This window comes from Parasteatoda tepidariorum, chromosome X1, assembly GCF_043381705.1.
Source record: "Parasteatoda tepidariorum isolate YZ-2023 chromosome X1, CAS_Ptep_4.0, whole genome shotgun sequence".
In the NCBI taxonomy this organism is placed as follows: Eukaryota; Metazoa; Arthropoda; class Arachnida; order Araneae; family Theridiidae; genus Parasteatoda; species Parasteatoda tepidariorum.
In genome coordinates, this window is record NC_092214.1 from 61,765,954 (window position 1) to 61,779,111 (window position 13,158).

The 13,158-nt window shown below is 26.2% G+C and overlaps 1 protein-coding gene across 2 annotated transcripts in view; it reads right to left on the reverse strand.

Annotated features, from left to right (window-relative positions):
* Positions 1–11,640, reverse strand: part of LOC107438659 (protein O-mannosyl-transferase TMTC2) — a 375,992-nt gene extending 364,352 nt beyond the window's left edge. The window contains exon 1 of one of the 2 annotated variants that reach the window (XM_021146497.3): positions 11,283–11,640. The gene's annotated coding sequence lies outside the window, so the exon portion shown is untranslated. The remainder of the gene's footprint in view (positions 1–11,282) is intronic. The other variant, XM_071187375.1, reaches the window with a different exon arrangement.
* Positions 11,641–13,158: the final 1,518 nt, after the last annotated feature.

A 13,158-nucleotide genomic window follows, 5' to 3' on the forward strand; every position in this document is an offset into this window, starting at 1 on the left:
ATATATATATATTAAAACCTAAAGTTTTTTGTTATTTTTCATACAAGTGAGGTAATTTTTCCAAGTTTGTTTTCTCCGTATGCGTTCTTGAAATGCAATTATCGTCATTGTTTCGCTGTCTTATAATAAATTTCATGAAATGTATTTCATCCGTTAATGACTCGTTTAAATGCATAGGAGTTAGAAACAGATAAAAGGTCATAAATGAATTTTCCAACTCATTCAGTAATGGAACGAAAAGATGTCTACAAAGCCATTGCTAAAGATTGGAATATTAATAAACGCCGTATATACGTTTTTTTACGTAAAGAAATATGATACTTTGTATATATTATCCGTGCATAATTTACTAGTTATCAGAACATTTAATTGATATTCATAGCTTAAAATGAGGGGAAATACTTCCCGCTTTTAATAGTTTGATTAAAAATATTAAAAATCATCAATTCGATATTAAATATCATAAATTTTTGTAGCTTAAGGTGACTAATGTATGAAATAAAAATTTAAGGCTTAAGATTTAAATATTGGTAAAAATGTATGTATAAATTTTTGTCACAATTAAAAACAAGAAAATTGAAATAAGAGAACATACAGTATTGCCGTTTTTTTAATATCTTCATCTGTTTCAACTTCATATCATCCACGTTTTTCTTCATGTGAAGTATGCAAACAAGCTTAAAACAAGCCACGTTAGTTTTATGAAGTGCTAACACATTGCATTAATTAAAAAATAAAACATGACTGGTACCACAAATCTTTTTTAAGGAAAATTTGTCAACTTATTTTCCCTTAATTTCAAAATCTAACAGAAGAGAATAGGCAAAACATGATGAATATGTTACCTTATGAACAAATAACTTTTAGTATTTAAATATATACAACAGTAGATCAAACGGGATGTTTACTTTTTAAACTAACTACATCCACAACTATTTAATATGCAAAAATAGACAGCATGGATTTTTTCAGTCAACTCAAAAGATTAATTAATTTTATAAAAAAAATGCTGATAGCTCATGTCAGAAACATTTAGAATATTTTGTGTTCAGGTTTTTTATGATTATTGGTCTAGTAGGTTTAAAAATTAGACTCTTCGAATGTTTTCAAAGGCCAAAACTTTTTTTTCTCTTTTGACATAATGAGAAAATATGGCATTAAAAGAGAGTATTTTTGAATATTTAAAAGCCTGCACATTCTGTTTGTTTAGATCCATACTAATTATCTCTACAACTTAAAATAAAACTAGAATAAAAATGTTAATTTATGATTGCAAGGAGTTTTTGTTTCAACTTTGCTATTCATTAAATAAAACTCAAAATATATAAATAAATTATTCAATTTTATTTATTTATTTATTTATTGTAATTATTTTGAAATGCCTCACAATAATTACCACTACCTTAGATAGCCAACCAGCCTTTAGTCAGCCAACTTGAAAATGAAGAGATATTCAAGTTTAAAGTTTCTGGTATAGTGTAATTTCAAGTACCTCACTCGGGACCTTAATCAACATTTTAAAATTCCCTGATTGAACACCTTTGATTTTCTTTTTAAAATATAAATTTTTATTTTTGTAAAAAAAAATAGAAATTTGAAAGTATTCTAAATACATTCTGTACGATGAAAAGGCATTCGAGGTCAAGAAAAATGGGAAATATATGTTTGTATATCATTCATCTTTTACAGAAAAGAATACCACTTGACAAAACTAGTTCAAATAATACAGGACAGTTTATAACCCAAATCGAAGCTATTATTGTGAGTTCACCGTAGTTATAGCATGCTAATTAATTTCTGAAGTTTTAGTAGAGTGAAAATTTGTTTTTGAAAATAACTTAAGATTTTGCGCTTTATTGACAACGTCATACATGCTTGCCCCTCTAAATGTTTGAGATTTGTCTGTTTGAAACTTAACCAAAATTATATTCTTATAATTGATAACAATTACATTCTACACGATAATTCTGTAGAAGGCAAATTAATCCGGCGGAGGACAAAACATCGGTATCAGTGCAGCTGCCATCAAGTTAAGAGTAAAGAGTTTTGTGGTTTTACTCTTCACGCCAAGCAAATTTGTCTTCTACTAGTTTGCCAGAAAGTTTTTAGTTCCTTGACTCAGAGTTTATACAGGTACTTGACTTATGAATTCCGTTACTTCCTAATTCGTCTTCTAAATTACAAAGTATGAGTTCAAACATCAAAAACCATACATCCTTGCAATGGATGGCTAATACGACTGAGAAAATAGAGTTCTCACTCTAAAACTAAGGTTCAACGATTCGAAACCTGGAATGAGATGAAAGATTAATGTACTGCTCTCCTTTTGAACTGGCAATGCTGAGAAAAACTGCAACAGTGGAAGGCAGATCTTGGGTTAAAGTTTAAACCAAGATTGTTTCCGTGGTTTTTCCCTTCATTTAACGTAAATGCAGATAAGTTATTATCTATGTATGTTAATTTGCATTAATACTTAATTCAAAAGCTTATTTTCGTTTGCAAAAGGCTTAAGGTTACAAATCTACAAAGTTGGGGACATAAAACTTTAAAACCATTATTAAAATCCTCTTATCAATGCCGATAATACAAGAAGAAAAACTTATTTTCTATCAATGTAACATGAACATAATAACTGTTATTAATCATTTTCTATTGCAAAAGGTTCAAAATTTCAAATCTACAAAGTTAGGGACATAAAACTGAAAAACCATTACTAAAATCCACTTATCAATGCCGATAATACAATTAAAAAAAAACTTATTCTATATCAGGGTAGCATGAACATAATAGCTTTTATTGATCATTTTCTATTGCAAAAGGTTTAAAATTTCAAATCTACGAAGTTAGGGACATAAAACTTAAAAACCATTATTAAAATCCTCTTATCAATGATGATAATACAATAAAAAAACTTGTTTTATATCTGTGTAGCATGAACATAATAACTATTATTAAATAATAATAACTAATTCCCTATGAAAATTTTCTAAAATAAGAAGCAAATCAAGTATGGTGGTTTATTATTTATTCACTGTAAGTTTATGCGAAACTGAAATGTAAAATTCCTCGCCATATGGAATTATTTGTTCTTTACATATAAATATTTCAAGATGAAATTGATTAATACTGAAAAATAAAATTCTAAACTCCTAGTTTACATCACAACAATTCTCAATAATAACAATCAACATTTCCTAGAACTTACGAAATTAAATGCTATTTTTAACTAATAAATTAATAGGAAGTTTGTTCTCAGATTTCAAAAAAAGCAGTTATAATAATATTAGGTATTAAAAGTCAAACACTAAAATTCATTCTGATTGTTTGTATAATAAGTAAAGCGAAGAACTTAATTACAAAAAGATAAATAAAGTCTTGCGACAATTCCACGAATAACTGCTACGAAATTTGTTTTTACCCAAACTACTTTAGTAACCTTTCATTTAAATAATATAGTAATAAATTTGTTTCGAAATTGAAAATATTCTATTATTGCTCTTACATTATAATTTCTCTGCTTAACTTAAAACAAGAATTTAAGAGAAATAATTAATGATTTTTTATAGCTTTTAATGAAGACACATGTTTCCTTAAAATCATCAAATATTTATGAAAATATATTAATTAAACTTGAATTTATAAAACGTCATTTTATTAACATTTACATTATTGCTTAAAAAACAAAGGTTTCAAGCTGTCTCTGGTATTAAAGTAATCTTGTTATAAAAAAGAATAAAAATTTAAAACAATGGTAGAAAATGATGCCAAAATATAATCCCTAAAATGTCGCCTTATTAACCAATAGTAATGCTATTTCATCATTATTTATTTTATTTTAAATACTTTTAATCAACAGAGGCCCACTAATCCATCCTTTTAATTTTCGAAAGGCATCAACAATGATTACAAAGGTGGTGTTTAGGTATACAGTGAGTAAAAAACAAAATAAAAGAGAAAAAAAACGAATTTTTAAGAATAAATTTTAATCTAATGATTGGATTTCACGTACTAAGACAAAATTTTAATGATTCGAGAGAATAACCTCAAATATGCTAATTAGTAAGAACAGACAATATTCTAAGTTATTAAATCAGACACAAAAAAGTACTTTTACAGAATAAAAAAGCCTTTTTTTTCAGACGAGTTTGGATTTTTTAACCCTAAAATAATAAATACGTGCTTTAAGCGCTTTATTTCTAAAATTTAGAAACTGTATATTCGTACTAAATCGATGATGATCTACAATTTAGTAACACCTCTTTTCTCTCCAACTGATTTAGTTTTAGAGGTAGGAATTGTGATACAGTTCATCGCATTTTGCAGCACATAAATTCTTCCCTTAACCTACACACAAATTTAATTATTATACTTGTGGGAGCTCATAACATAAGTTAAAAGGTGAATGCGGATTTAAGTGATCAACATTTTCATATAACATGTAAAAATGTACCAGTTTTACAAAAGTAAGTCAAATTTTTAAAAACAAAGCATTAAGCATTTCAAAATGGTATTTTACTTATGTGTGAATACATTTATATACTGTTGCTCCTCATAACTATGACCCATAAACCGAACTGAGATGGGGAAGTTTGCAGAAAAATATCTGAAATTCAAAAAAAATAATAACACCACATTGAGTGATTTCACTATTGACTGAAATCAGTCTTTTAAACAATTATTGTTATGATTGTTTGATTAAATATTTTATCAAGTGCTATATTGTGTTAGCAATTTTGCCTAGCTTCGAAAGTTTTTTAAACTTAAGACATTTTTAAAGTAAATGGAAAAATTTAAAAAAAAAGACAAAACAAGCTTTTTTTAATGATGTAATTTTGAACACATCTAACATAACTTTTTACTAATAGGGTAATTTTGAATAAAAATGAACATTTTCTATTTGTCTCAATATTTAATAGATAATTGAACTTATAACATTATTTAACGAAGCAACATTTTTATGATATACTTATACTTTATAAATGAAAAGATAATAAATTGAACTAAATGGAAACAAAAGAAACATCGTCCAATTAGTTTAAGATCAGTGGGGATCTAATCCGAAACATGTGAAACGCTTCGGTGCAAATGCTAGACTTAGTACAGATGTCAGAAACTTTATATTTTAGGGCGTCTTGGAAGCAACCAATCGTTTCGTTTATTCAAACATAATTATATGTAAAAAATATTTTTTAGTAATTTTTTTACTTATTAATGGTCGACAACTTTTTAATTTACATGGTATGCAAATTCTTACTCAATTTTAAACTGTAATTTTAGAACGCAAAATACTATATTTAAGGGAAATCAGTCAAATACTTATAATGAATATTTTTTGCTATAATTAAAAGCAAAAATATATTTTGGTATTCTTATATGATAAAAACTGAGTTAATAGTTACTGGAAAAATCTGTTAGATAATCGGAATCATATTTCTACTAAAATACAAATTACAAAAAAATAAATATTTTCTTGCATTCATATTCAAAAATAATTAGTTTTGTAAATTAAAAAGAATATCAATGATGAATAATTGTTTCTCTCAGATCTGAATAAGGGAAAATACTGCAAATTGTTGTTTGGAAGTTAACCGTGTTCGGAAAATTTTACCATTAACTCAGAAAAAGACAGCGGCTATTAAAAATCTGTGCGATATTTGGGTAAAAATTGCAACATTAAACAATCTGTAATTTTATAACTGTTTCAAAATGAATTAAAAAAATCTCTTCTTATTCTTAGTGTTAAACAAAAATATATTATTTCCATTTTAAAGTATGGGCACTTTGACTACTTTTCTTAAGATCTTTCTTTTCTTTGCGCCATGAAATTGTTAAGCTTAAAGAACATATTCAAAATGCCTGACTTATACTGAAGTTCAGTTTACTCTAACCTCCAACTTTCTGAAACTTTAAAGTAAACATTGACTTTACTTCATGAGTCACAGAAAAGAATTACGCATGCAGTTAATTAGTTAAAAAAATTCGTAAAAAAGTTAAATACAATATACGGAAGGAATTTGTTTTATTTAAAAAATCAATAGTTGTGGCTTAAAAATAAGTCTTTATAACCTGTCCCTTAACAACTTATGATCCAATGAATGAACTCTAACGTGTTAAATGAATAGCTATAACAAATATGTTACGAAATGCTAAACAAAACCTTATTTTTTCTTATTCTTAATAAAATGCATTTTTCATATAATTTACAAATAGAAATATATGGTGTAAACAATTGTTTAAAGCAAATCAAATGTTCCAACTCAATTATATACATAATTTTAAAACTTTATATAACAGACACTGCCTTGAAATCTCAAATACAAACTTAGTTTGGACGAACTTAGTTTGTCAATACATAGTTTTAATATTAAATTTATGATAAATAGAATATTAGTTTTTATTTCAAGTAAGCAACAGCTCGAAATTTTTTTTTTATCCTTTTTATTAAAAATAGCGTTAAATATTTTTACATGGTTTACTTAGTTTTACATATGTTTTTAGATGTATTCTTCGAGGTCTTTTTTATTGTTTATTTTCGAAAATATTCCTTCTTTGAAAAATTTTTTTCATAGGAACGAAATATTTTAGAATAACAGTTTTTGACGAAAAAAATCTAAAAAGATTTAATATAAATAGAAAAGGTGAATGGAGAAAATTTTTGCGAAATTCCATTCTCGCATAACCATTTACCTTTTAATTTATTCTTTGAGTTCTTTTTTTCAAATTTTCTCTAAAAACTATGTTCTTATAAAATATACTAAATAAGAAAGAACAATTAAGCAACATTTTTTTAGCGATGAAAAAGTTTAATTAAAATCGGATGTGATTTTTACAATTCTTGGTTATTTAACATTTCCAAAAACAAAATAATGGTATTAAATAAATAAAAGTCTGAACGAGACACAGATAGATTTTTTAGTTAAGACATTCAGAAAAAGAATGCATTTTTAACTATAAATTAGCTCCATCACTAAGTCAATAAATTTTTTCATAAAACGTTTTAAGAAAAATAAATTAGAGATCGATCGTTTTTATCTTTTTAAAGCAGAATTCATTAACTTCCCTTTTAAAATGTGTGATAAGTCTTATAAATAAAATTTTAACCACAAAAATTTTTTTTCATTTTTCTTAAACACAAAACCATGAGCAAAAATCAAAGCAAATTAAATTGAAAAGCGATATTTGCGTAACTAATATAGATAGATTAATATAACAAGTTAGTTAGTGAACAAGCAAAATGTCTTGTGTGTCTTTCAACAATCATGCTGATTTTGTATATAAATACTTTTCTAACTTAATAACGTACAAATTGTTCTTGTTCTCATCGAATTTGATTAACCATCAAAGTTTGAGCTTTTGCTTCAAAATGTCACCAACTTTTTTCGTCTCCTATGAAAAAGCGTTTTTTTACTATCAATTTATGCTATAGGAAATTTAATCCAGGAATACTACATTCATGCTAAAGAATAAAATAAAAAGTGCATATAAAAATAATTTTATGTTTCATATCTACACTTCGGTTTTCAAATTTTTAGGGTTTCTTTTCGTTTAAACATATTTTTAAATCTCATAGGAAACAATCTCCCAAGTTATTTATATATTATTATCAACATTATAGTCCTAGAAACGTTTGGAGAATCGGGATAGCTTGGTTGGTAGAGCGTTGAGCCCTTGTCCAAGAGGTCTTGAGTACTATCCCCACCAACCGAAGACTCTGTGGGTAGTAAATGGTGACTGATGTACGTTAAATCTGTCTGATCACAAAGTCCTTCATGTTCCCATAACTAATCAATACCTCTGGGGATACTGAATTGGAGATAGATTATTCTCTGGTTTATTTCGAAAGTACGATCTTTGGATGAATGAAGGGATGTATGCATCGGTCCACCCTAAGAACGGGCTGAGACGTGTGTGTGTGTGTGGCTGTCATATTCTTGGCTATAGATGGAGCCACTAAAAAAAGGAACCGCACCTTCTGCCGTAAATTCGTTTAGTTTCAACAATCAGGGTTGCTGATATTGGTAAGTGGTATTAGAAGCTACAACAGAAACGTTTGGTGTATACAACTTAAAAAAGCAAACTAAAGCATAAAAACGAATACTTTGAGATAAACTGATTTACTTAAATATTCATTCTTGAATGATTAAAAATGTAATATGCATTTTAAAATGTGAGTGTTACGTATATTCTGTAAAAAATAAGTCATTTAATTTACCATTCCAATTACAACACGTTTTGTTGACTCAATTCAAACCACCCTTAAATGAATAAAATTCGATTTAAATCAAATCTACTTTTTATTTACATTTTTTATGTTTCTTTGTATTCAATATTATTACACAACTTATTCATGAAATTCAACTTATAGTTTTCTGGTATTCTGAAAAATTGAAATATTTCATTCAAAGTGAAATTTATTTTAATAAATAAGAAGAAATATTTTGCTTCCTTATAAGCATGATTTTTAGCATATAAGTTCAAATTTTTGCATAACAAAGTTTCCAACTTATTCTGCTGAAATATTTTCTAAGATGCATTCAAAGGTTTTTAATATTTTGTTAAGAATAAATGTTCCTCTTGGGTTGCAACTAGACTTATTGAATTTTATTTTGTTATTCGGATTTTTTCCAAAAAAATATTTGCTTTCGAGAGATTTTTATCTTTATTTGTTTTTTTTTCCCTACAACGATAATATTGAAATATAATTTTTTCTTATAGCTAATAATAGCTTCACATATCGTATTTTTAAACAATTATTGCTACTATAAATAAAACTGATGCGCTTAGAACGAATTTATGGAACTTCACTATACTATACTAATGTTCATTTTAAATTTCTAATAACTATTGCTTTTACATTTAATTAGTAAATGACAGTTGACCGAAACAAATCTATGAAGTATTAATTTAATTTCTTAATAACTTTCGGAAAAACATGTTTTGAATATCCTTGTACTCTCAAGAAAAGGTAATATAAAAATGTACGCATTTATATTTTCTTCAAAATATACTCTTAGACAACAGTAATAATATGATGTGTTTATTAATGTGTCAATATTTCAAGAATTAAGCAAAATGTATTAGGTGTTTCAATTATTAAGCTTTAAAATTTAAATTTAAGAAAATAACTTCAATTTAATTAAATTTGAAAATTTAATTAAAAAAATAATTCAGAAAATTTTATTTTGAAATAATATTTTTAATTTTATTTTATTTACTTTTAATTTAATTAAAATATGCTTTTAGCATATCTAAGTTTTGAATTAAATTTTTTTAATTACATAAATTTCAACTCAAAACCGGTAGGGAGCAATAATTGTACTGGAAGAAACTTTTTCCCCAACCTAAAAAATTTTCGCAAGCCTGAAATTTGCAAGAAAAATGCTAAACTTATTCACAACTTTAGCTGCGTAAAATAGTTAAGAAATAATACTCTGTTAAAAACCACGGCTTCATGATAATATTTTGTGATCCTGAGCTCATTAGAAAGAACTATCGGAGCTAAAGAAGTTATGGTTGAGTATTTTTCAAATTTTTTTTTAATAATTTACTATATTAATATATAGGGTTTATTATAATAAATTATTCAGCAACATTTTTTTGACAAGTGAAATCTTTGAATAATTGAATGAATCTAACAGGAAAATAGCATCAGAGAGGAACGAAAACTCTCTCCGAAAAAAAATTATTTTATTAAAATCAAATGGCGATATCGGAAAATCGGGTACTAAACGAGCAGCCATAGGTCCCATATTTTAAACTGCATTGTCTAAAAGCAAACTCTAGTTATTAAAATGAAGTATAATAAAATAACAAAAAGCATTAAATTCCAGTAGCTTACAACCGCCAACATTAAATAATTATATATTAATTCATACTATTGAATAACAAAAATGTAAATTTATTTAATTCCGTGAAGTTACCAGTTACGTGAAGCTTTATTTACTTTTTCAAAAATGTACCAAAACGCGAACACTGAACGTCATTATTGTAAAGCTTTATTCATTCAATGTAGGTTTTTAAACCATAATTTACAACAGTGTAGCATGCTTTCGACATAGCGCAGACGCAATACGAGTACCATATGTATTAACAGCATATGATTATCATTATACGTTTTTCATTATTCATTTAAATAAATAAATAATCACTAAAATACTTATAAATTTATGAATTTGCTTATCTATTATTTAGACTCTTTTATGAGTTGTATTAAAAAACTCAACTGCTTCGAATGTATTTTTTAAAATTTTTGAGCTATTTAATTAATTTTTTTTGTATCTATATCGTTCTTCGATGTTTGGAATACGGGATTTATATAAATTCCCAGAAATAGGATATAGCCAAGTTTTCGAATTCATAACTTATTAATTTCAAACTTAATTTCTGAAAATTGCTCAAATAAAAATATTTTAAGTACAATTTTCTTTCTTATATCGTACTTACCTTTGAAAGTAGTATAATTACTACCTTCTCAAAGCACATTGACATTTTTTACGACTACAAAAACTATGGTTTCGCAGGAACTGATTTTGTAACAAGTTATTTTTTAACAATTTTTTTGAATAATTTCAGAAAATTAAATAATGTGTCACAATATGTTTTCTTCTTGTAAAATTATATATATTAAAATATTTGAACTTTAAAGAGCATTATAAATTGTTGTTTATTATAGGAAAAGTTTTTTTTATTTACTTATCTTATTATTCACGAAAAATTCTCTTTTAGACTTATCTCATACCTTGAGTAAATAAATAAAGTCCAAAACTTTTTAAAGGTCATGATGACTGAATCATAAAAACAGTTTACAATTAGATACAGCTTGATACAGACCTGTACAAGCTCAATGTTTTATAAACGTGTTTCAAAAATGCGTCATTAGAATTTATTTAAATATTTTTACAGATATTTCAAAATAGTATATATGGTAAATAGTTAAGCTCGCCTAAATATGAAAAATATAGTTCGCTTGAGCAAACTCCAAAAATTAAACTAAAAAAATTAAACCAAGCTTAAAATCCAATGCGGGTATAACTGATTTATTAAAACTATAGACTTAAAATTTCTCGAGCACTTATTGCGGATAATTTTCTTTGACTGATACAAATTATTATTAAATCATTATTTCTTATCATTCTTTAAACATAAATATAGAGATATATTCGCTTGTCATAAATTCTTGATACTTTAAAAGGATATGTTAATTCTAAAAAAAATTGGGTGGAAGTAATCAAAATTTGATAACGGCGCAAACTTAGGAACAAAAATTAAATAAATCAGCTTACCCTTAAAGGAAGCTGCTTCAGAGAAAAAAAATCTCTCTCTTTCTTCCAAAGGTCTCAGACGGTCAGCCCTGGAATCGAGCCAGAACAAACTGTCCAGCACTGTACTGGACACTTCAAATACAAGCTTTTTCAAAGTTTTTAATTTAATTTCTATCTTTATTTTATCTTTTTGTAAGTTAATTTTAGTGCAAAGACAAAAGGAGAAAGTGACGGACAATTGGACGTTCTGTTTTCAAAAAACATGCGGGTCACTCAAGACCAAGTCACTCAAACGTCGAAAATTGAAGAGTCATGCAGTATCCGAATTGGTCAGGCCAAGTCGCATACTACTCTAAGGTTTGACAGATCGTATCTAAGCAGATTCCTTGAAAATCGAGAGGTACATAGCAGCGCATCTTGAGAGTGCGCTCTTTAGATGCGCCGACTCCAAGAGAGGCGCCCTCTGTCGGAAGATCATTTCAAACTTTTCCAACTCCGTCCAAGAAAGGTTTTCGTGAAACAGCTGTTTTGCTACAAGCGTCGAGGGAAAACTAAAGGTAAAGGATGCTTCCCTGTTTCTTCAGGATAGAACTTTCAGGGGAGTTTATGAACTTGAAAGGATGAGGGAGATTTGAACATATGGGATGCTGCAATCTTTTAATGATATCAGACTCTTTATTCAATCTTTTTTAATAACTTTCATTTTATAATTATTTTAAATGAAATAAAGATATAATTATGTTATGTTTCGTTTAGCATGACGTGAAGAATTTTAATAATTGTAGAAGATAAAATTACTGTGCGTTTTAATACCAAGAAAATTAATTAATTTTTTTTTAAGCGAAATGAGATGTCAAATGCTGAATACTTTAAACAGATTATGAATTATTAAATGAAGCACTTAATGATGATGTTGGCAATGTTTTGTAAATAAAAAAGCAACGATAAAATACATTAAATTTGTAAAATAGTATTAACATTTTTCCAATATTGAATCAAACTCTTCAAACTTACACACATTGTACACTTTGTTATACATATAATTTATATAATTGTATAGAAGATGTGAAAAAAAGAAAGTTAAATATTTTTTTTTAACATTTCATTGTAAAAATATGCTATAAGATTTTAAATAGTGAAATAAGGAATAATTAATTCCTTTTTAACTAATTATCAGGAATTCACATTTGAAAAAATATTAATTGTAATTCACTTTCAAACTAAAATTTAAATTTCATGAGTTCAGCATCAAAATATTAAAATTAAATTATTATAAAAATATAGGAAAAAACTTCCATTCAAATAAGGAGAAAAATACATAATAAATATAAACATTATTTTAATTTGAGAAATTTTTATCGCGATATTTGATTTATTTTAAAAATTCTTGATATTAAATATGCAATTTTATATAGTTGACAGAAACTGGAAAAAAAAGTAAGTAACGAGCCTGTATCGAACATTAAAATGACTTTAGTAAATAAAATACCGAAACATAAATACATTTTAGCATAAATACATTGTGAAAATGAGTATAAATAATTTTCCATGGAATAATGCATTACTTTAAGCTGAGGTATGAAAACAAAATAAAGATTAATAAATTTTCGATTTAAAGATATGAAAATATACATTAAACAATATATATATATTAAATTTTTTCATTTGTTAACAAAATAAAAATTTTAATTGAAGAGTATTTTTTAAGATCTAAATACTTTATTATGATTTAAAACATTCCTTACTTCAGAACATTCATTATTAAACAAACAGACATGATTTAAAGCATTCATTGTTTATTATTAGTAGACACTAAAAATATATAATGCACTAATTGAATAAAAAAAAATCGCAGTACTAACTGAGTAACTATAGAATACAATAATACAGTTTTGCG